Genomic DNA, 27,311 nt, shown 5'->3' on the forward strand with positions numbered 1-27,311 from the left:
GGCGCAGTCGGTTAAGCGTCCGACTTCAGCCAGGTCACGATCTCGCGGTCCGTGAGTTCGAGCCCCGCGTCGGGCTCTGGGCTGATGGCTCAGAGCCTGGAGCCTGTTTCCGATTCTGTGTCTCCCTCTCTCTCTGCCCCTCACCCGTTCATGCTCTGTCTCTCTCTGTCCCAAAAATGAATAAACGTTGAAAAAAAAAATTAAAAAAAAAAAAAAAGAATGTTTGTGCTTGACTGTAAACAATCTTTGAACAGTAGTTAAAGGAATATATACTTACCACTTTTTTGCTTTGGGGCCAAATTAAGGATTGATTAAAAAGTCATGCTTGGTAGCTATAGAGTATATTAATGAAAACTGGTTTCATCTATATCCTGGGAGTATATCCTGGCTCTTTACCCATGCTGTTACCTCTGTCTGGAACACTCTGTCCTCCTCACCTGCTGACTCTGGTTCACGCTTTAAGACTCAGCTCTGGTTTCTAAGAGCCTGATGTCTGTCCTCTGGGGTCCCATATAATGTCTTGTGTTCTCACGGCAGCACCTTAAAGTTTCAAAGTTACCAGCTTCTGCGGCTTACTCCCCACTTGTCAGGTTCCCGGGAGTGGAGATCAAATCTTGTTTGTTTTGTCTTTTAAGAGCTGCTGTATAAGAGACATCCTCCATCAGCGTTCATTGAACTGAACCAAAGGACAGGAAGCCTCTGTCATTTGAACCAAGACCAACTTTTAAAAAGTTGCATCATTCAGTTGCTTTTATGTTCTTGAGATATTCCAGTGTATTAAAGTTCTCTTCTCGACCAAGGGCTAATTCTTGTGTTCAGAGGCCCTGGGTCCTCAAAACCTTCTAATGCTTCCTGCTGGTGGCTGCTTCATACCCCAGACAACCTTCTCTCGATGGCCTCTCTTCTTGTCCTTTTTTTTTTAAAATGTTTATTTGTTTTGAGAGAGAGAGAGAGAGAGAGAGAATAAGCAGGGAAGGGGGAGAGAGAATCGCAAGCAGGCTCTATGCCGTCAGTGCAGAGCCCTACACGGGGCTTGATCTCACTAACCGTGAGATCATGACATCAGGCGAAATCAAGAGTCAGACTCTTAACCAACCCACACACCTTGCTGTCTTCTCATCTTAAGCTGCTACAGCCTGATGTTCCTAAGGCTTTGGGGTTTAGAATCTGGCATCCCAGATATGATATCTCAGAGAACATTGGATGCCTGTGAAAGCACATGTCCCATAGTGGTGGGGCACAGAACACTGTCAACCATGTCCATCAAAGAAGGTCACATGTGATAAGTGAAAAGAACACGTGACAAATGACAGCCTGATTCCATTTTAATTACAAAAATGGATAAATGGAAGGACTAAGCTATCTGTTACAATTCAGGGGCTTGGGGTCAGGCCCCTGCTCTACTCCGTCCAGCTCTGCAGCTTTGGAAAGTTGCTGGAACATGGTACCTCCATTTCTTCCCCTGTCAAATAGGGGTGTGATAGTGCCAGCTTCATGGTGTTGATCTGAGGATTCCCTGAGATGGTATATCATCTAGGATTGCGCCTGATATTCAGTAAGTAGGCAGTACCTATTAGTTGTCACTATTAAGTTTTCTTCAGTGAACATTTATGTTCATGCCAATTGTACCTAAGAAAATTGTGGAGAAAGTGTTAAAAGTTAAGAGAAAGAAAGCAAACAGATCCCTATCTGTGTGGCTGGGATCTTGCTGGAGGACTGGGTAGGGGAATGGCCAGGATGGGCTGCTGTGTCCATTGACTAAGGGTTGGAACGTTCCATAGCCAGAGTGATCCTGCAGAAAGACACACACACAGTTAAGCCCCAGGTGCCAGAAAGACTAGAGTGCTGTCTCCCTAAGTATTTACTGTCCAAAGGGATAAATCCCAGACCTTGGAGACATCTCTGGGTTATAGAAGCCCAGACACATGGGACTCTCTGACCCCTCGAGTGATTTCATATCCACAAAGGTCAAGGTAAGAATCCAGGGCCCTTTCCATCTCATCTCCAAGGAGCAAAGGTTTCTCTTCCTCCTTTCTTGACAGAGAGAGGGGCAGTTACTTCTTTCCCGTATGTAAGCAGAGAAATCCTTTTGTATTCCATCCCTCATCTCTGGCATGTAATCTGTACCTATGCAGAATGTCCCCATAGTCTCTCATCACCTTGCCTGGGGTCAAGGTGTGGGGGCTGATGCTGTAGCATCACTAGCTATTGGTCTAGACATGAGTGTCAGGAAAGAGCTGTCTTGTGTTTATGCAACATTCACATATATAAAGTATATAACCGTGCAAGCGGGTAACATCTCAGACCCTGCACCAGTTTGACAAACAGGCCATATAACTGGGCACTGGGCACACCACTGACCCAGAGAAATTCATGTCCTCTCTCTGGGACACATTTAAGGAATGAGGGAACTAGGTCAGCACAGCCCACTGGGGACATGGGCAGGACCAGGAAGCTCCAGGTGGCCTCACCAGTACTCCTTCTTTTAGAAGAGCCACCCTGTACATGAATAAGCAGCCAATTTTTACAAATTGTTGCTGGATTCTTTTACAGAAGAGTACAGTCCTAATGAAAGGGCTCTGTCCCAAGCTGTTCCTGAAAGAAGTAGAGAATGCTGGCGTCTCCTGGCATTTCTGTGTCTGATCAGCCTCATCTGGGAATTTAATCCATTTTCTGATCAAAGTCCAAAGTCTCTGTTTTGCTCCAGCTTTAATCGTTGGCTGTAAAGACTCCCTGCTATTTCTCTCTCTCTCTCTCTCTCTGTCTCTCTCTCTCTCTCTGTCTCTCTCTCTCTCTCTCTCTCTCTCTCTCTCTCTCTCTCTCTCACACACACACACACACACACACACACACACACACACACACACACATTCAAATCAGGTTACAGGCAAACAGTGATTTAGTTTTGAGGGTTGGGGGGGTTGGGTAGGGAGTACACATCCAGATAAATAGGCAATCAGTACCTTCATTATGGGCAGATGTTTTGGCAATCTCAGGTAAAAGTTAATGTTTCCAGAATGTTGGGAATATTTTATTCTGTATGCTGAATTCTATATGTGAATTGTTGAAAGGGCCGTGGCCCATGTTTTCTGTTATTTTTTAACATTTCTGCTGAGCAAAAGAAGAAAAATAAATTCAAATGCTTTCCAGACTCCAGTATGAACTTTCACTTCTTTTTGATTAAAAAAAAAGTTTCCATTTCCTTTAAGAAAGTAGATGATATTTTTGAAGGTGACTGAAGGATCCCTTTATAAAGGAGAGTGGGTGAGGCTTGTAAAGGACTCGTGCACACGGGAACCCTACACAGGACTTCCTTCACCTTACCTATCAATGAATTGTTCAGATGGGTTGGAAGATGGGAAGATGGTGTGTGAGATCCCAAGCCAGAACTAAGGAATTCCAGCCCCAGTGTGCGGGGCTGTCGCTAAGGATCCCATGCCAGTGGAGGGGGATGGAGTTTGGTGCTTGAAAGGGCCCTGAAGACTTTTACCCAGGATATTTGGAGACCAGGGGCTCACATCAATGAGCATTTTGATGATTCTCTTTAACCATGTATTTCGTACTCAGAGCACCAATTTCCAGAGAATTAGAAGAAATAATACATAAACTCTACTGGAAAATTCACCTTTCGTTGCTTATTCAGTCTCAAGCAATGCTGAGGAGCCCATGATTATGAACTGGTTTCCACATGATTCCCATTGGCTCTACGGGTATAGAAGATTTAGGGTACAAGGCTGACATGCATAGGTCCAAGGGTGCATTTTGCAACAAATCCTTAATAACATATTGCCTTTCTATTGATTTATTATATTTGATGAGTGTAGGGGAACTTTCTGTTGTTCCAGTTCTGGATCAGTGAGTATTCACTCTTGATGCTATCCAGATAAGTCACTTATGCCAATTGAACATAAGAAGAATGTTTCATGATTGTACGTATTGGTCCTATGTAGGTCTACCTTTTCCCAGAGCAATGGTTGACTCTCTCATTGAAATTCATTTTCTTCATGCTACTTTGGTTTGGGAAGGAGAGAGAGAGGCAAGGATAAGGGAGGCCTGAGCAACGCAGGGCTGAGGAAATAAATGGAGACCAGCCAGAAGAGAACCAGCAAAGGCTATTTATGCAGAACTGACTATATAGCAAGGGAGTCAGCCACCATCTCTTGCATTTCGGCAGAGACTCAGAGGCAGGCAGAGGAGGGAGAGAGCTGTACGTGGGAGCAGAGAAGGTTCCTGGTGTGCCCTGATGGGAGGCCATTGGCGTGGGGAAGCTGGAGGTGGGCTCAGGAAGGTGGGCATCTGTGATCGTTTAAAGGTGCGTGTTTGGCTTTCTCTAGTAGTTCCTCAGTTGTAAGTGGGAGGTGTTGGAAATTAGGGAAGTTCTCAATTTTTAATCAAGTCCTGGCCATTTGTAGCTGATCACTGCAGAAGTTATTGGTTGGCATTTTGGATTATTGCTAGAGGCAGTGGCCTGACTGTTTACAAGCATGATGTAAAGATAGCAGGCTGGCTACCCGGGCTGGTTGCTGTAGATAAATGCTTGGTCTCCTGGCCAGGTTGCTGCAGGTTGTGGGTCAGAGTTCTGCTTTTACATACTGTCCGGCCGTTGTTTGTTTGTAGGCTTAGTACCATAGTACCAACATAGTGCTGTCCGAGAGTAAACAAGAGGGCCAGCACCCATTAGCCTGGGAGCTACTCAGGCTGTTTAGCTCCCAGTCAGGTAGTGGGCACTGAGAGTGCTCTGGTGGTCACCGGCAGGGCCCACCCGTGACCATCTGAGATCAGCTGTGCATTTGGTCATGAGGCTCATAGACACCGTAGTGTTTGTGTGCAGGGAGCTTCCGACTGCCTTCCTTCAACTTGGACTTCACGTTAGTGAACTACTTCCCTGAGGGACATACTGTTTTATTGGTCAGGGAAGCCCCAGCCTGGTTTTTAGTCCATTTTTGGTAGTGACTGACTGTCTTCATCATCTGAGGACTCCTTGACAGTGGAAGATTCTCGTCTGCCTTCTTCGTCTCACCTCTGCTCTTAGCCTTGACATGGCAGAGGATTTTCTGGCCAGGAATGGAGTCTTCCACATGGCTCTGAAATTTCTGTGGTAATCTCCTTCTTCAGTCAGTTTCTCAACACCCCTGGAAGATCGATGTCATGACCTTCCTACCCAGGGCACGGCGTCTGGCCTGAGGCCAATGGAGGCCGCAGCCAGATGGCTTGGTGGTGTTTGTGCCAGACCGTGGTGCCCATCCCTGTGGTCCTGACAGGCCCCTGGGGTCCTTCTAAAGGCGGTCCCCCTGCCCCCTAGTTTATTGTTTGTGTTTTTATTGTGTGTTTAACATCACTGATAGTCAAAGGAGACACTGGAAACCTTCACTTTTCTAGAATTCAAGAAAAAAAAAAGTTTTCAGAGTTTAAAACAGTAAGTTCTACACAAAATGTGTCTAAAGTATCTAAGTTTATAAATAAACTCTAAAAACATTATGTAGGGTTTTTGAAAGACATCTGCAAGTTTTGAAGAGGGGATGGTTTTAAGCAGGCATTTCTTCTCTTGCCTTTGTGTGTGTTTGCGCTTTTACATTAAATGACATCCTCTGAGCGTAGGAGTTAAGTCAAAGCTGTCAAAAGATTTTTTTTCCATTCTAATAACAACCCTTGTGCCATTGACTACCAAGAATAACAATGAGCATTTTTTTAAGCTAAAAAAGAGTATTTTTGTCGCTGAAAGAACAATTATTCATGTCCTTAAGTTATTTAAGGTATTTTTTATGAATTCTAAGAATAAGCCATTTTGAAGTTCAACCACACAAAATAAAAATGCTTTATTAGTAGGCCCTCCACCTGAAATATTTCAGTTGGTGATCTTGGCCTTTCAATAATAGTAACTAACATTTAGTGAGGACTTTTATGTGCCTTACCCTGTTAGGAATGCTGTAATTATATTAACCCGACTACTTTTCACATTATCCTCGCTTTATAGCTTGCAAATTGAGGCCCAGAAAGGTTCAGTCATTTGCCCAAGGTCACATATTGGCACGATTTGGACGTGGGCCATCAGACATCCACCTTATGTCTGCATTGACTCTAAAAGGTTCCACGTGCATGCTGTTGAGGAATTTAGTTTCTCTCTTATTTCCTCCCAAAACATAAACTTGGAAAGAAAAATAAACATTTGCTGTACATGCTTTTGTCTCAGAACCCTTCAGACCTTTGCTGTCCAAGAAGTAATGATGATCATTATGCTCTTCCCTAGAATTTGGCCTAAGCTGTTGCAGATATGGCTGCCACTGCTGGCTTGCTATCCATAGTGATACCTCAAGAAAAGACAAGTGGAAAAACAAGGAGGAGGGTGCTGGTAAAAGTAATTTCTGATTATCTTCTGATCTTGTTATTTTATCTTTTGGTTAAATAGGTTTTTAGAACCCCCCCCCCTTTTTTTTAATTGCAGTAAAATATTTAGTACCACTGAACTCTCCACTTAAGGATGGTTAAAACAGTCAGCCTGATGTTATACATATTTTACCAATCAGTCAATCACAAGAAGACAAAAATTTAAAAATCCAGTGAGCTGACGGTCAGCTCTTCAGCAAGGTGTGATGTCTGTGGGATGCATGGGTTGCATTGGCTGGAACGGAGTGAGCCTTTCCCTGACATATTAACATTGATCTCACAAGGAACCAGAAAGCCTCAGCAGGATATGAAGACCTTCAGAAAGAAGCCAAAAATAGTGTAGAAGTGCCTCCTTTTGGTGCAAAAAGTGGCTGATTTAGTGATTTCAAGAACCACTTCAGTTCCTGCTGTGTTTGGGGAGTGACAAGTGCAGATAAAGACACTGTGAAGACAGGCCTTCCTGTGCTTGAGAGAAGAAAACAAAGAATTAATGAAGAAGGGGGTCCCTGGCACATATGTTTAAGTTTGATGGATCTAGTCTCTTTTAGAAGTGAATGTCTTCAAGGACTTTTCTCTGCAAGGAGGAAGCACAAGCCCAGGGAAGGAGGCTGTGTGGCACTGATGCCAGGGTGTGTGGCTAGGCCAGGGAAGATTCAGCCATGTTCATGATTTTAGGAGGGTTGTTACAGGTTTTGCGAGAATCTTGATTACAAAGTTCCATGGGTTCTTGGTGGTCTGTTCCATCCCTGTTTTCCATAAGCTGTGATTTATAGGGTGCAATTTTTGAGGGTCTTATGTTCTAGAAGAAATACCTGCATCATACTTGGGAGGGTGATGCCCTGAAAAGTTCTTATAGGTACAGGGGCAGGTCAAGATCTGGATCAGAGCTTGAGTTTTGCCACTCTGGGCTCACTCATAAAGGATTTAAAGAAGGAAGAGATGGATAGTCAAGAGAGAATTCACAGAGCCTCAAATGTCCTGCACAATTTGGCATAGAGCTAAGCCAGGCCACCTTAAAATGGTCACCTCCACACCTAAAGCATACACTCTTTCTCAGAAGCATCCCACTGAATGATGGGAATAGACACATGCCATCACAAGGTGGAAAAAACAATCTTTTGCTTAAATGTGTGGGTGTTTAAGAGCATTACCTGCATGACCAGAAAACCTAGGGCTGGAGATACCTAAAGAGCACATTTCCCTCTAGTCGGAGAATACATAAATCTAGAGCTGGAAATTATTTTAGATTTGACATTTACGTTGTCAAGAAACTTTCCCATATGTCCAACAAGGCTTTCTATTTAACTTCAGACTGGCAAAAATAATTCTATTTGGGAGAAAGGCTTGTTGTTGTTGTTTGTCCTGAATTGCCCTGACACCTGCTCTCTGCTTTGAGCCGCTTCACCAGGAGCCCCCAGTCTCCTGCACTGAGGTATAGCCAGTGTGTGACTGGCACACGTCAGTACCCGGGGCCCGCTGTGGCGGGTCACTGACAACATCGTCCGCATGTCAGTCTCAGGAGTATGGGATTCCCCTTACGTTTGAATCTAGGTGTAACCTGAGTTTAGAGACTCAGTGGGGAGAGAAAGATAGTCCATTTTCTCCCCTAAGTGCTGTTCCATGAGCAAGATGCACTTCTTCCAAACAATCCTCTGGAAGTATTTATTTTAGCCTATGTGGCACATCGGCCTAAAGTCAGCTTCCTTTCTCTGGTTTGGATGGTCGTTGGGTGTAAGAACGAACGTATTTAACAGACCCTAAATGGGGTCTTTAAGTCAACTGTCACCTCCCTGCTTAATTATGACCACCAATAAATCCTAGAGAGGATGGTGGCCAAAGCACTTTGGAGTTTCCAGCAGATACACACCATGAATTCTAGCCCTGTTGCCCATTAGCTGCAGAAATTTGGGCACCCGGTTTTAGGACTCTCTGTTTCAGTTTGTTTCTTCACAGGACTGAACTAGAGGTAACTGTTCCTTAGAGTCTCTTCAGCTTTAAAATTTCTGCCTCGACGATATTTGAGTCACAACATTATTGTAAAATTCCTATAAACATGAATTTATCGTATTTACAAAAAGCTATAATGCTTTTCCTAGTCATCTTTAGGAAGAAATTAAAACTGTTGAATTCTTAACTTTGCCTAAAGCCACACCGTGGAAGGTTTCAGGGACCAGGAGTTTTCTCAAGGCTAAAGTTTGTGAGGAAAAGGTTTTGAAAAACTGGAGAGAGGACATGGCAAGGTTCTGTCCATCAGAGGCCCCACCATCTGTAAGTATTCGATGTAAGCTAAAAGAGGCAGCAAGAGTTGGTGACGGAGGGAGAAATTGCATTGTAATGGTTGGTGGAAGGTGGTTAGTCATTTTGAAAAACAAAATCTAAAATTTTACATCTTTACTTTATGCCAGATAGCCAACTTAAATTCCAGATAGATTTAGCAGTGATTTTTGTTTTTAAAGAAGGAGAAAATTAAAAAAGCAACATTTGTAAAGCTTTACCCTTAAGTAAAAAATTTTCTGTAGAAGAATGAAAAGAAGTTGCAAAAGAAAATATTGGCAGATTTGACTTAAGTTCCTGTGCTTCATAAAAAGGCAATCCAGGGGCGCCTGGGTGGCTCAGTCGGTTGAACATCTGACTTCGGCTCAGGTCATGATCTCGCGATCCATGAGTTCGAGCCCCGCGTCAGGCTCTGTGCTGACAGCTCAGAGCCTGGAGCCTGTTTCAGATTCTGTGTGTCCTTCTGTCTCTGACCCTCCCCTGTTCATGCTCTGTCTCTCTCTGTCTCAAAAATAAATAAATGTTAAAAAAAATTAAAAGAAAAAAAAGGTAATCCAAATGTGAGGATTGTTCACTGGAGAGGATATTTGCTGAAAAGAATGAAATCTTCAATGTAAGGAAAACTCTAGAAACAGGTCTTATAACTAACACTCTTACCCAGAATTTCTCCAATTCTGCCCCAAGAATCACTTGCATTAGAATTAGTTAAAAAGGTAGATCCCCATCCTCCGCTGAACTTTCCCACCAGTTCTTCAGCATGCTGAAGGTTGGGATCCATTGCCCCACTCTGGCAGAGAGAGCCTTCCTTCCTGTGAAGGCACAAAAGAGGAATGACATATGGTTAACACGAAAATGGTTGGTCTCTTGAGAAGTTGAGGAAGTGTAAATAAGATCATTTTTCATCAATCAAGTTATTAAAAAAAATCTTAAGTGGTAATTCCTAGAGATGTGAAGCGTGCTTTCCACGGCATTGCTTGTGGCGGTGTGTATAAGGAAAGCCAACTGCAGCATGTGTCAAGAGCCCCAGAATTCTACCTTCGGGACCTCTCCTAAGGGAATGCTAACCACAGTGCTGTTTGTATTGGCAAAAAGTTGGACACAGTGATATCTGAAAAGCTTGGTGTGGTTGAATAAACCTTGAGCAGTCACTGGCTGGAATAGTCTACAACTATTGAAAGTATTATTTCTGGAGACTATACAGAGTAACACAGGAAAATGCGTATAATGTTAAGTGGAAGAAGGATCAAAGTTGTGTCTATAGCATGATCTCAACTACATAAAATGCACCTGTACTTAGGAAAGGAAATGCAAAATGTTAGTGGTGGTTGCCTTGGGTCATGAGTCCATGGAAGATTTTAAAGGCATTTATTTATTTGTTTGTTTATTTATTTATTTATTTACTTACTTTCTTTCTTTTCTGGGTCCTCCATGTTTTTGAATGACTAAGTATTTTAATGTATATGAAGGGAAGGGGGTGCCCACTTGGCTTAGTCTGTTGAGCGTCCGACTCTTGATTTTGGCTCAGGTCATGATCTCAGGGTCATGGGATCGAGCCCTATGTCAGGCTCTGTGCTGAGCGTGGAGCCTGTTTGGTATTCTTTCTGTGTCTCCCTCTGCCCTTCTCCCTTGCTTGTGCTTTCACTCTCTCTCTTAAAAAATAAAATAATAAATAAAATAAATACATGAGGGGAGGTGGGAATACACTCAAAGGTGATCTTCAGTGAAGGAGAAGAAAAGAAAGTGATGTCCTGCTACAGGTAGGCTCTGGGGGAGGAGGCTCAGAGAGTCCTGCATTACCTCAGGTGGTGCTGGCTAGGTAGGTGTTGTTGTGCTCCCATTTTGAAGATAAGGCACTGAGGCTTGGGTAGGGTAGATAACTTGACTTGGATTCCTTAGTAAGTAAGAGTTTTTGGAGGGGCGCCTGGATGGCTCAGTCGGTTGAGCATCCAACTTCAGCTCAGGTCATGATCTTGCAGTTGTGAGTTCAAGCCCCACGTTGGGCTCACTGCTGGGAGCCCAAAGCCTGTTTCAGATCCTCTGCCCCCCTCTCACTTCCCCTCCCCCACTTGTGCTCTCTTAAAAATAAATAACCATTGAAAAAAAAGTTTTTGGAAACTCCAGGGATGGATACTGTGGCCATTTTGAGGTAAGAATTTTCCCCGTGGGACTCAACCTACCAGTCTTAGAGCTGGTCCTAATTTGACAGATGTTTACATCTTCAGCAGACTCAGGGTGACCCGTTCAGACCCACAAACCTGTCCTCTTGCTGAGGTAGGGAAGAAGGGAATGTGTGATGGGGCAGTTTGGGGAAGGCACCCAAACTGGTGTAGCTGCAGAGAGATGGGCGGGGCTGCTCCCTGCTTGTGAGCACCTCACTCTTCACAGCTGAAGGAAGAGAATGCGCAAAATAAAAGAGCAAACCTCTACGACCTGCAGTCTCCAGAAGCATCAGACCTGGTCGGTTCGCACTAGTTCCCTGGCAAGGGAGTTAGTTCAGTGGGAAGAAAAAAAAAGCCTGCTAAAGTCTCCATATGAATTTCGCTCATCATTTTTCCAGATCACTTAAAACATTAAGCACACTGAAGCATTAATTAGCGTGCTGAACTTCCTGAGAGGAGCAAGAATAATTGGAACTGTGAATTTTAATTACCTATCTTGTAAACTCCTTCGAGGTAAAGAAGGCCTGTCTACTTCCCCATAGACTTTCAAGGGGACTCCTTCAGATTTCATAAGACTCTCCATTAGAACTACAGTCAGTAAAGTGTTGTTGTGGGAATATATTGATCACAGGCACCTGAAGGGAACGCTGTCAGCATCTGTCTGGAACTTGCTCAGGCGAGACCAAGACTGAAGCTAGAGGCAGAAGTGATAACTACTTCACTTAGTGACGAATCTTCGATTTGTTTCTCAAAAAATAGCATAATATGTAAATTTAAATGGACATTTCTCAGAATTCTCTCTCAGTCAGTCAATCCTCTATGATGGAGTGTAGGACAGGTTGGGTTTTATCTCCACAGTCCTCCAAGGGGTTGCTCACCAGGGCCGTTGGTAGCTATGTCCTGGGTGAACGTATTTGCAGTCATGCTGGGGATATCAGTGTGGATCCCATGCAAATGCAGAGGACGTGGTTGTCATTTTTGCGTTTATAACCTCAGGCCAGGAACAGTGTCCTTTTGTGTTCACTTGCTTCTAAAAGGTCAGTGCTTCAGAATAGGTCTTTCATACATTTCAGAAGGAGGCCAGTGAGACCCTGTAGTGCCAAGACAAACTCGTGGTACCATTCTGCTTCTCAAGGCAGGATGCATGAAAGGGGAAATAAAATAAGACAGCAGACACGTGGGGAGAACAAGGGGGAACCACAGGCTCTAGCAGCAAGGTGGAGCAGCTCACCTTTCTGGCACATCTGTCCACCAGATGGAGGTGTAAGGGCCAAGGTCTGCAAGGCAAGTGGTGACCCGGGGAGGGAACAAGAACTAACACAGCACTGAAGAAATTTAAAAGCTGTAAGCCCTGCCATTTGAGGGTGGCCGGTGGGCCCTCTGTGGCCTGGTATGTTGTCTCAGAGACAGCACCGAGGCATGTTGTGGGAGATCGTGGCAACTGGCCAGGCCTGTGGCTTGGGCCAAATCATGACTCTGTCTAATGAGAGTGGATGAAACACACTTCAAATTAGCCTAAGCAAACGAGAGAACGTGCCGGGAGGATACAGAGTAGGTGCAGAATCCATGGAGGGAAGATCATACCAGGGCCAACAAATGGACTAGGGTTTTCCTTTGCTGCATCAAGGCCCCATCCTAAGACAGGCTCTCCCTATGATGGGAAAAGCCCCCAAATCACACCCTAACACCCAGAGGGGAAAGAGAAAGCCTTTTCCCCTGGCTTCTATAGTCCAGTCCTAGGGCCAGATTCTGATTGGCTCTGCTTGGTCACATTTTCTCTTCTTGGGCTGCTGCAGTGGCCTAAGTCATGACCGTAAAGGCCCGGGTCGTGCTCACGCTTGGAGTCTGGTGATAGGTTCTATGAGTGACAGCTGTGTTAAAACAATGTGACAAGAACCTAAAGGAAGTAAGAGTGGGCTGGAATAACTGGAGCCCACAAAGAGGTACACTCCAGACCTGCTGCTTTTTTGATGATGCTCATTGTGAATATGTCCATTCATCAGTCTTACCAGACTGTCAGCACCAGACCTGTGCTGACATGGTGAGGCCGTTAGCCACCTGTGGCTGTTGAGCACCTGAAACATGGTAAGCCCAAACTGTGATGTGCTGTAACTAAACTACAAACTGGATTTCAAGATTTAATAGGAAAGAGAGAATGTAAATTACCCTATGAATAATTTTGAAAAATGTATCACATGTCAAAAGATAGTATTTTGTATACATCAGGTTCGACAACATATATTGTCAAAATTACCTTCATTGTCTTACGTTTTTTATTGTGGCTACTAAACATTTAAAATTACATATATGGCTCACATTTTATTTCTCTTGATGGCACGGTGACAGACTGAGTTCATATTTCTATCTTGGGGGTATTCAAGTAACAAAATACCAGTTTATCCTTAAGTTTACTATCCACTGGGCCATGTACTTTTATTTTCCTTGAAACTGTCTCCTATAACTTCAGTGTGTATTCCTTGTTTGAATGTTAGGGGATTTCAGTGAGTAAGTTGCCCCTCATAATTCTGAGACAGAAGTCTATTCTTTCTAGAAAGGCCCAGTCTGTCTTACCAAGACCCAGAGACTGTGGCCCAGACTTACCAAGCTAAAACCACATCAGATTCAGGGGGATAACGGTGACTGACAGATGTCACAGTTTAGGTATAGAATCTCATTCTTAGATCCTGTCAGTGAAGGTTTGCACGTCTCCGTTAAAACCACCAGCATTCTGAGCTACTTTGTTTTAGCTCTTGCAAATTATTTTTGTGCCTCCTTTGTTGACTCACCATGCATTTAGTCTGCAATCGGATGTGAGAAAATGTTTCAGAGCTTAATCAAAATGGGAGCTCTCTGCCCACTTTTAGGTCTCACTGTTGCCTCCCTCCATTCATCCATCCTAACATTCCTTCATTCAACAAGTGGTTACAGCCTCTGGTATGTGTGAGGCCTCGTATGGGTCCTGGGAATGAAGCAGCGAGCCAGCCAGGCCATTCCCCAAGCTGGTGGATCTGGCAGTCTGTAGCACCAGCTTTCGCTTGCTTTCACGTCTGGTGAATCAGTGGCTCTAAACCAATTTTCCCCAAAACTCTTGCAGGAAAAGTACAATGCCTAGTATGGAGAGACTCCGGATAGTTCAGCTTGAATGGAGCCAATGAGGACACAGGTGGGGACCCCGTGACTCTCCCCTCTTAAAGGGCTCCTCTGAAAACCCTTGTTTAAATCACCTTTCTCTCTCCAAACATGTTTTAGTTATTATGTCTCCGGTAATACATTTTGATTAGCTGGATTAGAGCTAAGATCCCCACTTGATCAAGCAAAATTAAGGAGCTTTTCCTGAAATTGACATATTGAGAGAAATACATCCAAAAACAAACCAAAAGAAAACAAAAAATGGATCCAGCTCTGTCTGGCTCCTTAGGAATGTTTTCTCTAGGACAGGCATTAGATTTCAGGTAATTCTCCCCCTGACATGTAAATACCCAGTGAAAATCAGGCAAGACTGCAAATTAGTTCATTTGGTTGGGTGATGAGAACTGTTTCATTAAGCCATTGCCCACTTTCCCGAGCAAAAGCTCCCAATGCTGTCGCTGTTACCCTTCTTTTTCATGAGCTGTGCTGATCCAGTTACAAGGCACCCATTTTACCTGCCAGAAGGAACATTCTTTGATGAGTATTTAAATGCATCCCATTTAGACCTTAGTGGAACTAAATTAGTGAAGATTTGAAGTGTAAGAGAAAAAAAGAAAACCTTTCCCCTTTCTACTCCTTTGAAGGAGATCATCTGAAGCTGATTTTTTAAAATTCATTGTTTTTAAGGGGGAGAACACTGAAAATAATAACGCTCAGCAGAATTAAAACCACTTAGCACACTCTGAGTACAACTCAGTGTGTTTCCTAGTTGCTTAACAACTAGGAAATTAGAAGCTACAAAGAGAAAACTTGTATATATGTGTGTGTGAGGAGGGATGTTCAGAATCATAATTAATATGAGTCGAAAAGAAGCATCCATGTGGTCCGGGGAGAACAGAGCCATAAGGAGAGGAAGATGTTCTGGTCAGCATTCGGACTGCTGCCTACTTACCCCTTTTTGTTTTGGTTGTGTCATGTAAACGTGTAGGAGTGGGTGGTGAGGAGATGAGCAGAGCAAGTGCTGGAGAGTGGTGGGGTGCATTATTGCTGGAATTAGGATGACCTGGGGTAGAAAGGACAGTGTGTCCAAGCACCAGCTTAAGATCCTGTTGTTCCCTGAAATCCCCTTGAGCTTTCACTCACCGGAGACATTGCGAAGCCTGACTGTGGACTAAGTGGCAGAGACATAGAGATAAAAAGCCCAGTCTCTCTTCTCAAGGAACTGGCTAATGGGAAAGGCAGCCAGGGGACCATCACTCAGTGTGACAGCTGCCCTTGGATATGGCTGCTGGGCTTCGGGCGCCCACGTTTGTCAAGGCAGGACAGGCCGGAGCAGGCCACTGTGCGAAGTTGCTGAAGTGCAGGCAGAGGTTACTGGGCTTTAGTTTCAGGGAGAGTTCTAATATTGAGGGGCCACTGCTTCCCCAGTGGAAGCTGGCCAAGTAAGTATGATCATGTGCTCTTGAGTGCCTGGTCTGGAGGCCACGCGAGTGTTTCTGTACACCCGGTGTCTGCTACAGGCAGACCACTCTTCACTCCGTGGTTTGGTTTTCCTTCAGTGTCTTCCAGAGTTCTCTGCCTTGTACCACTGAAACAACCACTCATGCATATCTTCTTATGTATAATATGTGGTCTCCCTTACATCTTTTTTTGAGAACTCAAGCTGCCTTCCTGTCTGCACTGAAGAACAAGCTTGTCTATTTAGCCATTATCTGTTACAGGTGAGCTGGAAAGCTGGTTCTGGAACATTCTTTAGGAATCTGGAAGAAAAATTGGTACTCAAAGGAGGAAATGATACTATTTTTTTAATGTTTATTCATTTTGAGAGAGAGAGAGAGAGCGAGCAAGTGGGGAGGGGCAGAGAGGGAGAGAGAGAGAGAGAGAGAGAGAGAGAGAGAGAGAATCCCAAGCAGGCTCCTCACTATCAGCATAGATATTAAGAGTCGGACACTTAACTGACTGAGCCACTCAGGTACTCCAAAATTATGCCATTTTTAAGAACATGTGATTTGTTCAGTGTTAACCAATATGTTGGCATAGTGGGCCTAGAAAAGAGATGAGGGTTAAGTCACCCCCACTTTCTTCCTATCAAGACTTGTGCTGCAACTGACATTACTTGTCACCATAAAAGCCACAGGTCTTCTGACTTGGCCTCTGCCATCTGGGGTTCAAGGTCCTGTCCACATTTAAAAATTGTAACCCAGGGAAAGTGAGACCTAGAGAAAGAATGTGATTTGCCAGGCTATTAAGTGGTGGTAGTGGTTAGACTTGAACTTGGATCTTCTCTTTATTGAATATGGTCTTTCTCCTTTTTGTTCTCTGCTTTGTACCTTTAAAAACTGCAGAGAGAAAACACATTCTCCCATAATACTCTCTTGCTTGTATTAATTACTTTAATTCCCTCTCAGAGCCAAGAAAGCATTGCCAAATGAAAGTTTTGCTGCATTTCCGGTTCTCTGTGTTTCCCCTTTCTTTACAGAGAAGGCTGGATTGTAGGGAGGCTGGAAGAGTCAAGTGTGCTGTCAAGGTGCAATTCAGAAGGTGGTGGGGAGCCCCCAGGACTACACATAAAAATTAATTACAGAAAAATACATCATTAACAGCAGATCTTACAGAAGGTCCCAGGGTGACTATTATGTGAAATTAATTAGTACTTATTTAATTTTTTTAATCACCTTCTTGGTACTATGAAAATAGTCCTAATTACTGACATCAGTAGTTTTAAGTCATTACGGGTCATTATTTTATGTGTCAGTGTACTCATTCAGCTCTACATACGTGGATTTAAATATAGCAGCCCCTTCACCCCTTGGGACAGTTTTCCTACATGGTAACATGTTTGGAAAAACTAAGGCTGGCAAAATCAAAGTCTCAAGGAAATAAGATGTTGGAGTAAAATAATTGACAGTTATGCTGGGACCAGGTCACCAAGGACCTGATGTTGCTTTTTTAGCATTTGTCCTGAGTGTAATGAGAAAACAATAAAGGTGTGTTTAACTTTTTATTTTGAATAATTTCAAACTTAGAGAAAAGTTGCAAGAACAGTACACTAGCCAGCTTTCCTATACCTTTCACTAAGAATTCCTGTAAACATTTTATCATACTTGCCTGATCACACACTGTATTTATATACATATTATTATTTTTTACTAAACCATTTAAAGATAAGTTGCTGATATAATGCTAAAGGACCCTTTCCTGTAAGTCCATAGTGCAGTCATCAAGATAAGGCAGTTAACCTTGATGCAGGCCTTTCTAATCCTCAGGCCCGTTAGAATTCTGCACATTGTCCCTTTAATGTGCCTGGTGGGTCTAGAGTCCAGTTGTCTCTTCCATCTGAGACAGTTACTCTTTTTTTTTGTGACCTACACATTGTGGAAGATCACATGTCATTTACTTTATAGAATAACCCTCCATTTGGGTTTGTCTGATGTGTACTAATGATTAGATTGTGTGTTTTTGCAGAAACACACTGTGATGCAGCATATCAGAAGATCATGCTCTTGAGGTGCCTGGGTAACTCAGTCAGTTAAGTGTCTGACTCTTGATTTCAGCTCAGGTCGTGATTTCACAGTTCGTGAGTTTGAGCCCCATATCGGACTCTGCGCTAACAGTGTGGATGGAGCCTGCTTGAGATTCTCTGTCTCCCTCTCTCTCTTCCCCTCCTTCTATCTCTCTCTTTCTCTCTCTCAAAAATAAATAAACATTTTTAAAAAGTGAAATAATGGGGCGCCTGGGTGGCGCAGTCGGTTAAGCGTCCGACTTCAGCCAGGTCACGATCTCGCGGTCCGTGAGTTCGAGCCCCGCGTCGGGCTCTGGGCTGATGGCTCAGAGCCTGGAGCCTGTTTCCGATTCTGTGTCTCCCTCTCTCTCTGCCCCTCCCCCGTTCATGCTCTGTCTCTCTCTGTCCCAAAAATAAATAAACGTTGAAAAAAAAAAAGTGAAATAAATATTTGAAAAAAGACAATATTGTTGACTAGTCCCATTACAAGTGATGTTAACTTTTTTTTTTTTTAATTTTTTTTTTCAACGTTTATTTTTATTTTTGGGACAGAGAGAGACAGAGCATGAACGGGGGAGGAGCAGAGAGAGAGGGAGACACAGAATCAGAAACAGGCTCCAGGCTCTGAGCCATCAGCCCAGAGCCCGACGCAGGGCTCGAACTCACGGACCGCGAGATCGTGACCTGGCTGAAGTCGGACGCTTAACTGACTGCGCCACCCAGGCGCCCCACAAGTGATGTTAACTTTGATCACATGATTAAGGTAGTGTTACCAGCTTTCTCCACTGAACTATTTTTTCCTGTTAATAAGTATTAAAAGATATTTTGAGGCTAGATGAATATATTGTTTCTCATCAAGCATTCACTCACTAGTAGATGCTCACTTGCTAGGTGCTTCATACTTGAAATAATCTTTACTATGGTGGTAGGCAAATGCTAAGCTTGGAACTCCTTCATCCCATCTACGTGTATTAGTTGGCAATCTACTTGAAGGAGGAGATTTCTTTCTCTCTCATTCATTCATTCATTCATTCATTTGGATCAGTATGAGTTCATAGATTCTTGATTTATTCCATGGGTTATAATTACATTTGTGGCACTCAGACTATCACAGGTTTTGTCAGCAAGAGCCCCCTTGAGCTGGCTTTTGACATGTCCTCATCCTTCTTTGAGCATGTGGTACCTTCTGGCACAGTAAGATGGTCCAGGCTCATCCTGTCCTTTCCCTGCTCCAGCCCTGGAATAAGCAGTACATTGAAGGGCTCTGAGTTGGAGAGTGGCCTGATCTGATTGGCATTTAAAAAATATTATGTGGCTGCCCTTGAGGACACTGAAGGGAGAGGCAAGAGCCGAATCAGAGAGTCCATTCATAGAACTCCCAGCTATCACTTGGTCTGTTAGCTTGGGCTAGGTAGTGACCGTGCAGATGGGAAACGGGGGTGGATCCAAGGTAGATTTTGAAGCTAGAACTGACAGAGTGTAATGGTGGGATGTGAGGGGGACAGAGGGAAAAATGGAAGTGTCCTTTCCTGAAATAAGAAAGGCAAGGAAGGGGATGACAGCTTTTGGCAGGAAGATCACAAGTTCCAGTTTGGGCCTGTGGAACAGGAGCTCTAAAGTAGCGCCAAAGTGGAGGGCACAGGTAGACACAGGAGTCCGGAGCTCAGGACAGAGGCCTGGCTGGACACACATACCTGAGTATTGTGAGGTTCCACCACATTCTTGAGGGCCTCTTCTATAATTTTTTTTTTTTTTGAGAGACAGAGACAGAGAGAGACAGAGACACTCCATGCCCAGCAAGGAGCACAACACAAAGCCCAACTTGGGGCCTGATTGGGGGCTTAGTCTCACAATTGTGAAATCATAACCTGAGCCAAAATCAAGAGTCGGACGCTTAACAGACTGAGCCACCTAGGTACCCCACTTCTCCAAGTTTTGCATCGAGTCATACTGACCAGCACAGTTGTCCTGCTCACTTGCATTCTGCCTTGTTTTCTTTTTTTTTTTTTTTTTTTTCTTTTTTTATTTTTGGGACAGAGAGAGACAGAGCATGAACGGGGGAGGGGCAGAGAGAGAGGGAGACACAGAATCGGAAACAGGCTCCAGGCTCTGAGCCATCAGCCCAGAGCCCGACGCGGGGCTCGAACTCACGGACCGCGAGATCGTGACCTGGCTGAAGTCGGACGCTTAACCGACTGCGCCACCCAGGCGCCCCTGCCTTGTTTTCTTTTTGCAGCTCTTGGCAAGCGCTTGGCATTTTTCACACATATTTCAAAGCTTCGGGGCAAGTTTTCTGAACTGGCCCTTGATCCATTTTTCAAGAAGGAGGAGTATAAACAGATTTCCTCTCTGCAGTACCCCATGACCACCCAGCCCCAGTAGACTGGAGGCGGTGTCAACAGTAATTGCCACACATTTTTTATGTTAAGGGATCTGTACTGAACTGTGAATATGTTAAGAAAAGAAGAAAGAATATGTGTGTGTCTTTACATATACATATACGTGTGTGTACATATTAAAATGTTTGGTTTCGAAAAATACATTTTCACAAAATTAAGATTGACAAGGGATTTTTGAAAACAGAACATAGATAAAGAATCCACGAGGGGCACCCAGGTGGCTCAGTCAGTTAAATGACTGACTTCTGCTCAGGTCAGGATTTCATAGTTTGTGGGTTTGAGCCCTGTGTGGGGCTCTGTGCTGATAGTTTGGAGCCTGGAGCCTGCTTCAGATTCTGTGTCTCCCTCTCTCTGTGCTCCTCCCCTGCTCATGCTCTGTCTCTCTCTCTCTCTCTCTCTCTCAAAAATAAATAAACATTAAAAACATTAAAAAAAAAAGAATCCATGATAAGGGGAACATAATCCTGGCATTGCCACGGCCCATCAGATGGGTAAAAGGAGCAGATTAGAAGAACACATACCAACCAAGGACAGCCAGAGTCAGAACTGCTTCCAAGTAGATGCTTGCTCACAAATAACTCAATGCTTTTATCACCCAAAATTTGCTCCTCGGACCATAAACAAGGGATCTGGCTTTCATGCATGAAGTTCAGTCCTCTTAGTAGATATGGATGTCATTTGTTTTGGCATTTTTGCTAATGTTTATGGAGTTATTTTTGCCTCTAAATCAGAAACAGCTGGTTTTACTGATGTTCATGGGGCTGCTTTTTTAACTTTTGCTTTTGTCTGAAAAGCTATGTCGGGAACTCTCCATACCTCTTACATTAATTTTGGTTTTACATCTAGGACTGGCACTGACAGTAACCTGGCAATGTGGGAGGCCAGCCAGACAGCAAAGGCCATGCCGGGCAGTACCGTTGTGTGGAACACGTGGTGGTGGAGGGCCATAGTGATGCAGTGGTCGCCCCAGCAACTACTGCCTCCCTTATTGCAACCTTCTTGGATCCTTGGTAGACTAGAAGAGGAGGTCTTTGGGTCCCCTTTTGCCCTGATTTTTTTTTTACATTTCCCAGAGGCATATTTTTTCATCAGGTCAGCATACCCCCTACTCCTTTTTCATAAGGGTATATAGGGTCTGGTTTCTATATAGTCAGTTTGGCTGGAAGATCTATGGAGAAAAGTACAGACAGTGTTCAGCTCTGTTGTTGTTTTTATTGAGGTAGAATTGACATACAGTGTTATATTAGTTTGGGGTGTACAACATAGTGATTGGACAATTCTGTACATGACTTGGTGTTCACCATGATAGTGTAGTTACCATCTGTCACCATACAACGTTATTACAATATTATTGACTATAGTCCCTGTGCTTTACCTTTTTTAGTTTTCATCTCCATGACTTATTCATTTTAGAACTGAAAATTTGTACATCTTAATCCCCTTCATGTATTTTGTCCATTCCCCTAACGCCTCCCTTCTGGCAACCACTATTTTGTTCTCTGTATTTATGATTCTCTTTGTTTTTTGTTTGTTTTGTTTTTTAGATTCCCTATGTAAGTGAAATATTGCACTCATCTTTAAGATGTCTGACTTACTTCACTTAGCATAATACCCTCTAGGTCCATCCATGTTGTCACAGATGTCAGGATCTCATTCTTTTTATGGCAAAGTAATATTCCATTGTGTGTTTGTGTGTGTGTGTGTGTGTGTGTGTGTGTGTGTACACACACACCACATCTTCTTTATCCATTCATCTATCAACAGACACTGGGCTGCTTCTGTATCTTGTCTACTTGTAAATAATGCAGTAGACATAGTGGTGTGTGTAGCTTTTTGAATGAGTGTTTTTGTTTTCCGTGGGCAAATACCCAGTAATAGAATTACTGGATCATATGGTAGTTCTATTTTTAAGTTTTTGAGGAAACTCCGTACTGTTTTCCACAGTGGCTGCACCAATTTATATCCCCACCAACAACGCATGAGGGTTCTCTTTTCTCCACATCCTTCCTGACCATCGTTGTTTCTTGTCTTTTTGATACTACACTTAATGTGAGTCTCCCTTTATAGGGCATACACATGTACAGGTCCCATTTTGTGTCCTCACCATACTAGAGATGGCAGCTGTATGGGACTCACTTAGCTCTCCTTACATTACCTTTTAGCAGCATTAATAACAGCTGTTTGTAGAGTTGTTATGAAACAACTTGTTTTGGGATGGCATCATCTCCAATAAAGAAGAATGTGTATTCACTTCTCTATCAGGAACCATAGCTCATACAGAACAGAGTAAAAATAGCAGCTACTGTTCTGTCCAGTTATTCCGATGCCTCTGAAAGCCTACCTTGAAAAAATGTCCCCCCAAAACAAGAGAGAGAGAGGAAAAGGGCCAGCTTGTAGCTAATAAACACTCACCACAGAGAACATTTATCCCAAGTGTTTGAGTGCCACACGTAGGTAATGCAACTTTGCTGGTCAGTCAGACTAGTTTTATACAAGCGGGAGGGGACCAGCTGCCAGATTGTGCTCTTTTCCACATTTGGTTGGTTGGTTGGTTGGTTGGTTGGTTGGTTGGTTGGTGGTTGGATGGGAGCCCCATGTGGTTACCCACCAACCCCTGCCTGGGTTACTGATTGTGTCTCAGAGGGAGAGACTCTGGCAGGTAGACAGAAGCTCGTATCAATGCTGTGCTGCCCATGGGCCCACACATCCATAGCCTATGTTCAGTGGGTTGTTTGCCTTTGTCAATATCCTCAAGGGATGTGAAGCCAAGCACTAGCTTTGGATGGGGGAAGTATATCTCATGGGTCAGAATTGCACGTGAAGGACTTTAAATAGCTTCTCTTTCCTCCTTCTAGTCTAAACACAGGAATGGGAAATTGTGGACACCAAAGGGTTGCATATTTAAATACAGCTGGACTATTTTTGCACAATGGTGAAGAAATGGTTTTTTGTGTCATGTTTTATATCTTTGCCATTTTGACCATTTTTATTTTAGCTCTTCCATCTGTGAGCTCTAATAGCTCCTATTATGTATATAATTCATATAGAGGTCCCTGGATTCCACTTTGGAGTGTGATTATTGCTGTACATTTCTCTCTCATACACTATACCCTCCCTGAAGGCCAGCTTGGGAGCTAAAGCACATCTTAATTTGTCACACTGCCTAAGCTGAGCTGAACACAGTTCAGCACTGAGGAATTGCCTGAAATGAATGAACAAAAACATTCCTACTACATCAAGACTGGTCTACTTGTGAAAATGCTATGCTGAGATGTTGTCAAGAAGGGATATGTATTGCACCTGAAATATCGGAAGCTAGATGCTCAGTGGGAATTTGGTTGACTTGGAGTATTACGATTTAACATTATATTCCGTTGGAAGTTATGAATAATTCAGAGCACATAGGGGATACCTTTTATCTTCTCTGGGTTGTTGATTTGCGTGTGGTTATTGTGCTTAATAAAATATGAAAAAGAGGACAGAGAGCTCATCTGAATGTCAGCTCAACATTTTATGGTTATTGTTTTAGGAACTATTACATTACCTTAAAATGCTAGACCCAGTAGCCCATTGAGGTAAAATATTAGGAGTATATCGAAACAACTTATAAATTTCCTTGATATCTTCTAAAATATTGTGATATAATAAGATTCTCTGCTTCCTAAAAATATATAAATAAGGCCTCTACAGCATAAAATGGTGATGAGTTGAGACTTAAGTTGCCCTCTGATCAGCCAAATAACTCCCAGGAATAAATAACTCCAGGAGAAGCCAGCTTTAGAACATGTGTATGAATTGTCTGGCTTTAGAATTATAGAGCCATTTCTAGGCATAAGGAAAATGACATTGAAAAATGGTTGCCAAGTCATTTGTATTGTTTGTATATCTGTACAGCCAAAAATTGCAACACAACACTCCCTTATTTTTTAACTACTACATGTTTCAGCGCTTGTCACCATGGATTTATGGTGAAAATACAAAGCAATAGTTTTCAAACTTACTCATCTCAGGATCCCTTTACATTCTTAAAAACCAGGGAGAATCACAGAATATTTTCTGACATGGCTTATATTTATGAATATTTGCCATCTTAGAAATTGAAACCAAGGAAAATTTAAAGTCATTATTAGTTCACTTGGAAATAACAATAATAAATGCACTGCATTGTAACCTAAAAATAATAACTATGTTTCCCCTAAACAATAGAATTTAGTAAGAAGAGTGGCATTGTTTGACTTTTGGCATATCTCTCTAATGTCTGCCTTAATAGAAGGCAGATAAAACATATCAGTATCATCTAGGAAAACTCCACTGTGGACTCTTGAGAAAATGAGATTCATAAAGATGAATAATGTCTTAGTATTATTATGAAAATGGTTTTGATTCTGTGGGCCTTGTTGCAAAGCCTATGAGCAACCTAGGGGTCATCTGCCCACATTTTGAAAACTGAGTAATTAGTTGAATACAAAGTAATTAGTTGAATCAGGATATTCTTGGACATAAAAACGCTGAATCCAACTAAGAATCTGTTCTCTGTGCCAAGGTGTTGGCAGTCTGTGGTGAGAAAGTGTCTTGTTCTGCCTAACCAAGCTGATGGGATCCTTTGGACAGACTTTCAGCCTTCTCTCTGTATAAGGGACAAAACCTGGCCTCCTGTCTGCTTAAGGTGGTGCAAAGCCTCTACTTACCCGCTCTCGTCTTCTTCGCACACTTTCTTCTATACTTTCCTCCCATTGCTGTGTTTTGGAAAGCTCCCATGATTCACCTAGTTCCCTTACCAGTGACTACCGACATATTCTGCTTTGTGTGACACCTTTGCTCAACCTAGGGAACCTGGTATACTGTTCACCACCATGCACTAAAATAAGAAGGTGAGCTCTTGAACAAACAGAACCCTAGGAAGACCCAATACTTTGACCGTTAGAGAAGAATTTAGAAAAGGGGAAGTTCCAAGTGCTTTGTGCTGTTGACTGAATCCTCAACCCACATGCACGAGGGCAAGTTTCCACTAGGCTTACAAACTGAAGGTGCTCTGTCTGGGAAGGACAACTGCCAACTTTGGGGACAAAGAGTCTCCTGTTTAGACCAAGACTATGTAAGTTCTAGAAGACCGGACCTGGAGCAGTGCTACAGAGGGAGACCTTGAGCTGCCTCTAGTTAAAACTGTTAACATCCTAAGCACTTGCCTACACGTTGACTGTGATACCTGCTTATTCCTGCCTCTTTACTGACTCCAGCCTGTGACACAACCCCCAGCCTGACTCCCCCACATGGCCCTCCACCCCCTCATCAGTGTTCATATTAAACTCTTCCCCTTATGAATGAACAGTTTCCTTCCTCATTGCCTGGCATTGATCCCTGCTGTGTAACCACAAATTCACCTGGAACCTACCTATACCATCAGTTAGGGCTGAACCATTGGAACTGGAGTAAGCAGTGCAGTGTGACAAAGGGGTTGAGACCAGAGAGAGGAGAGGAGAATGATCAATCAGTACAAAGGATTCCTGTCCATCTTCTGCTTTTCTTCTTGAACACTCCTGACACAGTTTGTGAAGAGCAGTCTACTCATGAGTCACTTGTTTACTGTGGGATTTCATTCCCCTCCCTTTAAGGAAACTATGAGGGAAGTAGAGCTGAGTTAATTTTCCTTTAATCTGGCCCCCTTCTGCTTTTCCCAGCAGGCTTTATCCCTATCAGCAGGCCCAGATATTTCCATCAAGGTATCTCTTTGTCAGCAGCCTCAGATAGAGTTAACCTGACATGTCAAGGTTAACACAGATGCTGTGTGCTTTCTTTCTGAAATATTATGCTGAAATCTGAATGCAGGACGATTAGGTTACTCTACCAAATAGAATACACACTACAAAATATCCAGAATTATTACAATGCCACAAGTAAAGACAAGAAGACATAGTAGTATATGATCTTTTTCATTTATGCATCCAATCATTTACAAATATTTTTTGAGTGCTGTTATGTGCCAGACATTGATACATCTGTAAACAAAACACAACAAAACAAAAGATTCTTACTGTCATTGTACTTACATTCTAGCCAGTAACCACTCATCATTTGTCCAAAATTTTGGATGAAATAAATCTTTTCCCTAGATTCCCAGTGGTCATATTGGTTGATGTAGTTTCTTGTTTGCTGTTGGGTAGGTGTCCAAGAAGCTGAGGTGAGTGAGGAAAACAGTGCTTGTTCTTTTCAGTGACATAAGACATACTAGTCTAAAAGGAAATCATTTACAGATTAACTAATTTATTTGGTAACCAATGTAATATCTGGTCACTCAACAACTTGCCAGATTTGAAATGGTTGTTCCGATCTTTTGTTAGGAGCACTGAAAAATAGTGTACTCTGACCTAAAAAAACAACTTCCTAGATAGTCAATATTTGCTGTGTGCTTGAAAATACTGCTTATTCTTGCATTATTGGGTGCAGTATTCCATATATGTCCATTACATCTGTGCTGCCCAATTTTATATATCATAACTCATTGTTGTGTTGCTTAATATTTCATTTATGAAATAAGATTTGTCAGAAGTTTCTGACTGTGATAGAGGAGTTGTCAGTTTCTCCTTATGGTTTTGCTCTATATATTTTGAGACTGTATTGTTAGGTGCATACAAGTTTAGAATTATTTTTCCTTCCAGGTGAACTATAACTTTTATACACATTTTGTGACCCTTTCTTATTTCTAGTTATGCTTATTGCCTTAAAATCTATCCATCTGGTATTAATAGAGGTACACTGGATTTCTTTTTTTAGCATTTACCTTGTATTTGTTTTTCCTCCTTTTACTTTTAAGTTTTCTGTTCTTACCTTTTAGATGTGTTTCTTATAAACATAATTTGCTCAATCTTTAAAATTACGTATGATCATATTTTTAAATTAGGGATATAGTTCATACATTTATTATGATTAATATAAATATATTAATATAATTAATAGATATTTATATAATATAAATATAATGTTAAAATATTCTATTTTAAACCATTTTATATTATATTTGGCATTTGTCCTAGCTTTTTGTGTTTTCCTGCCTTTTTTTGATTTTTCTTTTTCTGTTTATTGCATTTCCCCCCTAATCTGAATTTACAATCTTTTTTTTTCAAAGATTTTGTTTTTAAGTAATCTCTACACTCAATGTGGGACTTGAACTAACAACCCCAAGATCAAGAATTGCACACTCTACCAGCTGAGGCAGCCAGGCACCCTGGAATTTATAATATTTATGACCTTCATTACCCTAGTATTTTAACATGAATACTTAACAGAGTTCTATGTTAATAATATTTTTCTTCTTCTCACAAAACACAGGAAACTTAGATTGATTTATTACTTAAGTGCTATTGTTATCCAGCATTTTAGTTCCATCTTTTTGGTACCCTCAATTAGTCACTATTATAGTTGTTTGATAAAGCACAGTATCTTTTCTACCATTTCTTCTTGCCTCTC

The 27,311-nt window shown here is 42.5% G+C and overlaps 1 protein-coding gene and 1 long non-coding RNA gene across 2 annotated transcripts in view; one reads left to right on the top strand and one right to left on the bottom strand.

Annotated features, from left to right (window-relative positions):
* The window catches only part of NPAS2 (neuronal PAS domain protein 2), a 163,203-nt gene that overhangs the window by 18,566 nt on the left and 117,326 nt on the right, over positions 1 to 27,311 (top strand). The window lies entirely within an intron of this gene.
* On the bottom strand, positions 222 to 26,062 carry LOC147582564 (uncharacterized). The gene is made up of 3 exons (XR_015249286.1): positions 25,895 to 26,062; positions 9,316 to 9,467; positions 222 to 1,629 (listed from the first exon to the last, which is right to left on the bottom strand). It is a non-coding gene; the product is annotated as an uncharacterized LOC147582564 (long non-coding RNA).

The sequence above is a fragment of the Puma concolor genome, chromosome A3, assembly GCF_028749965.1.
Source record: "Puma concolor isolate L17-30 chromosome A3, mPumCon1.1.hap2, whole genome shotgun sequence".
Taxonomy (NCBI): Eukaryota; Metazoa; Chordata; class Mammalia; order Carnivora; family Felidae; genus Puma; species Puma concolor.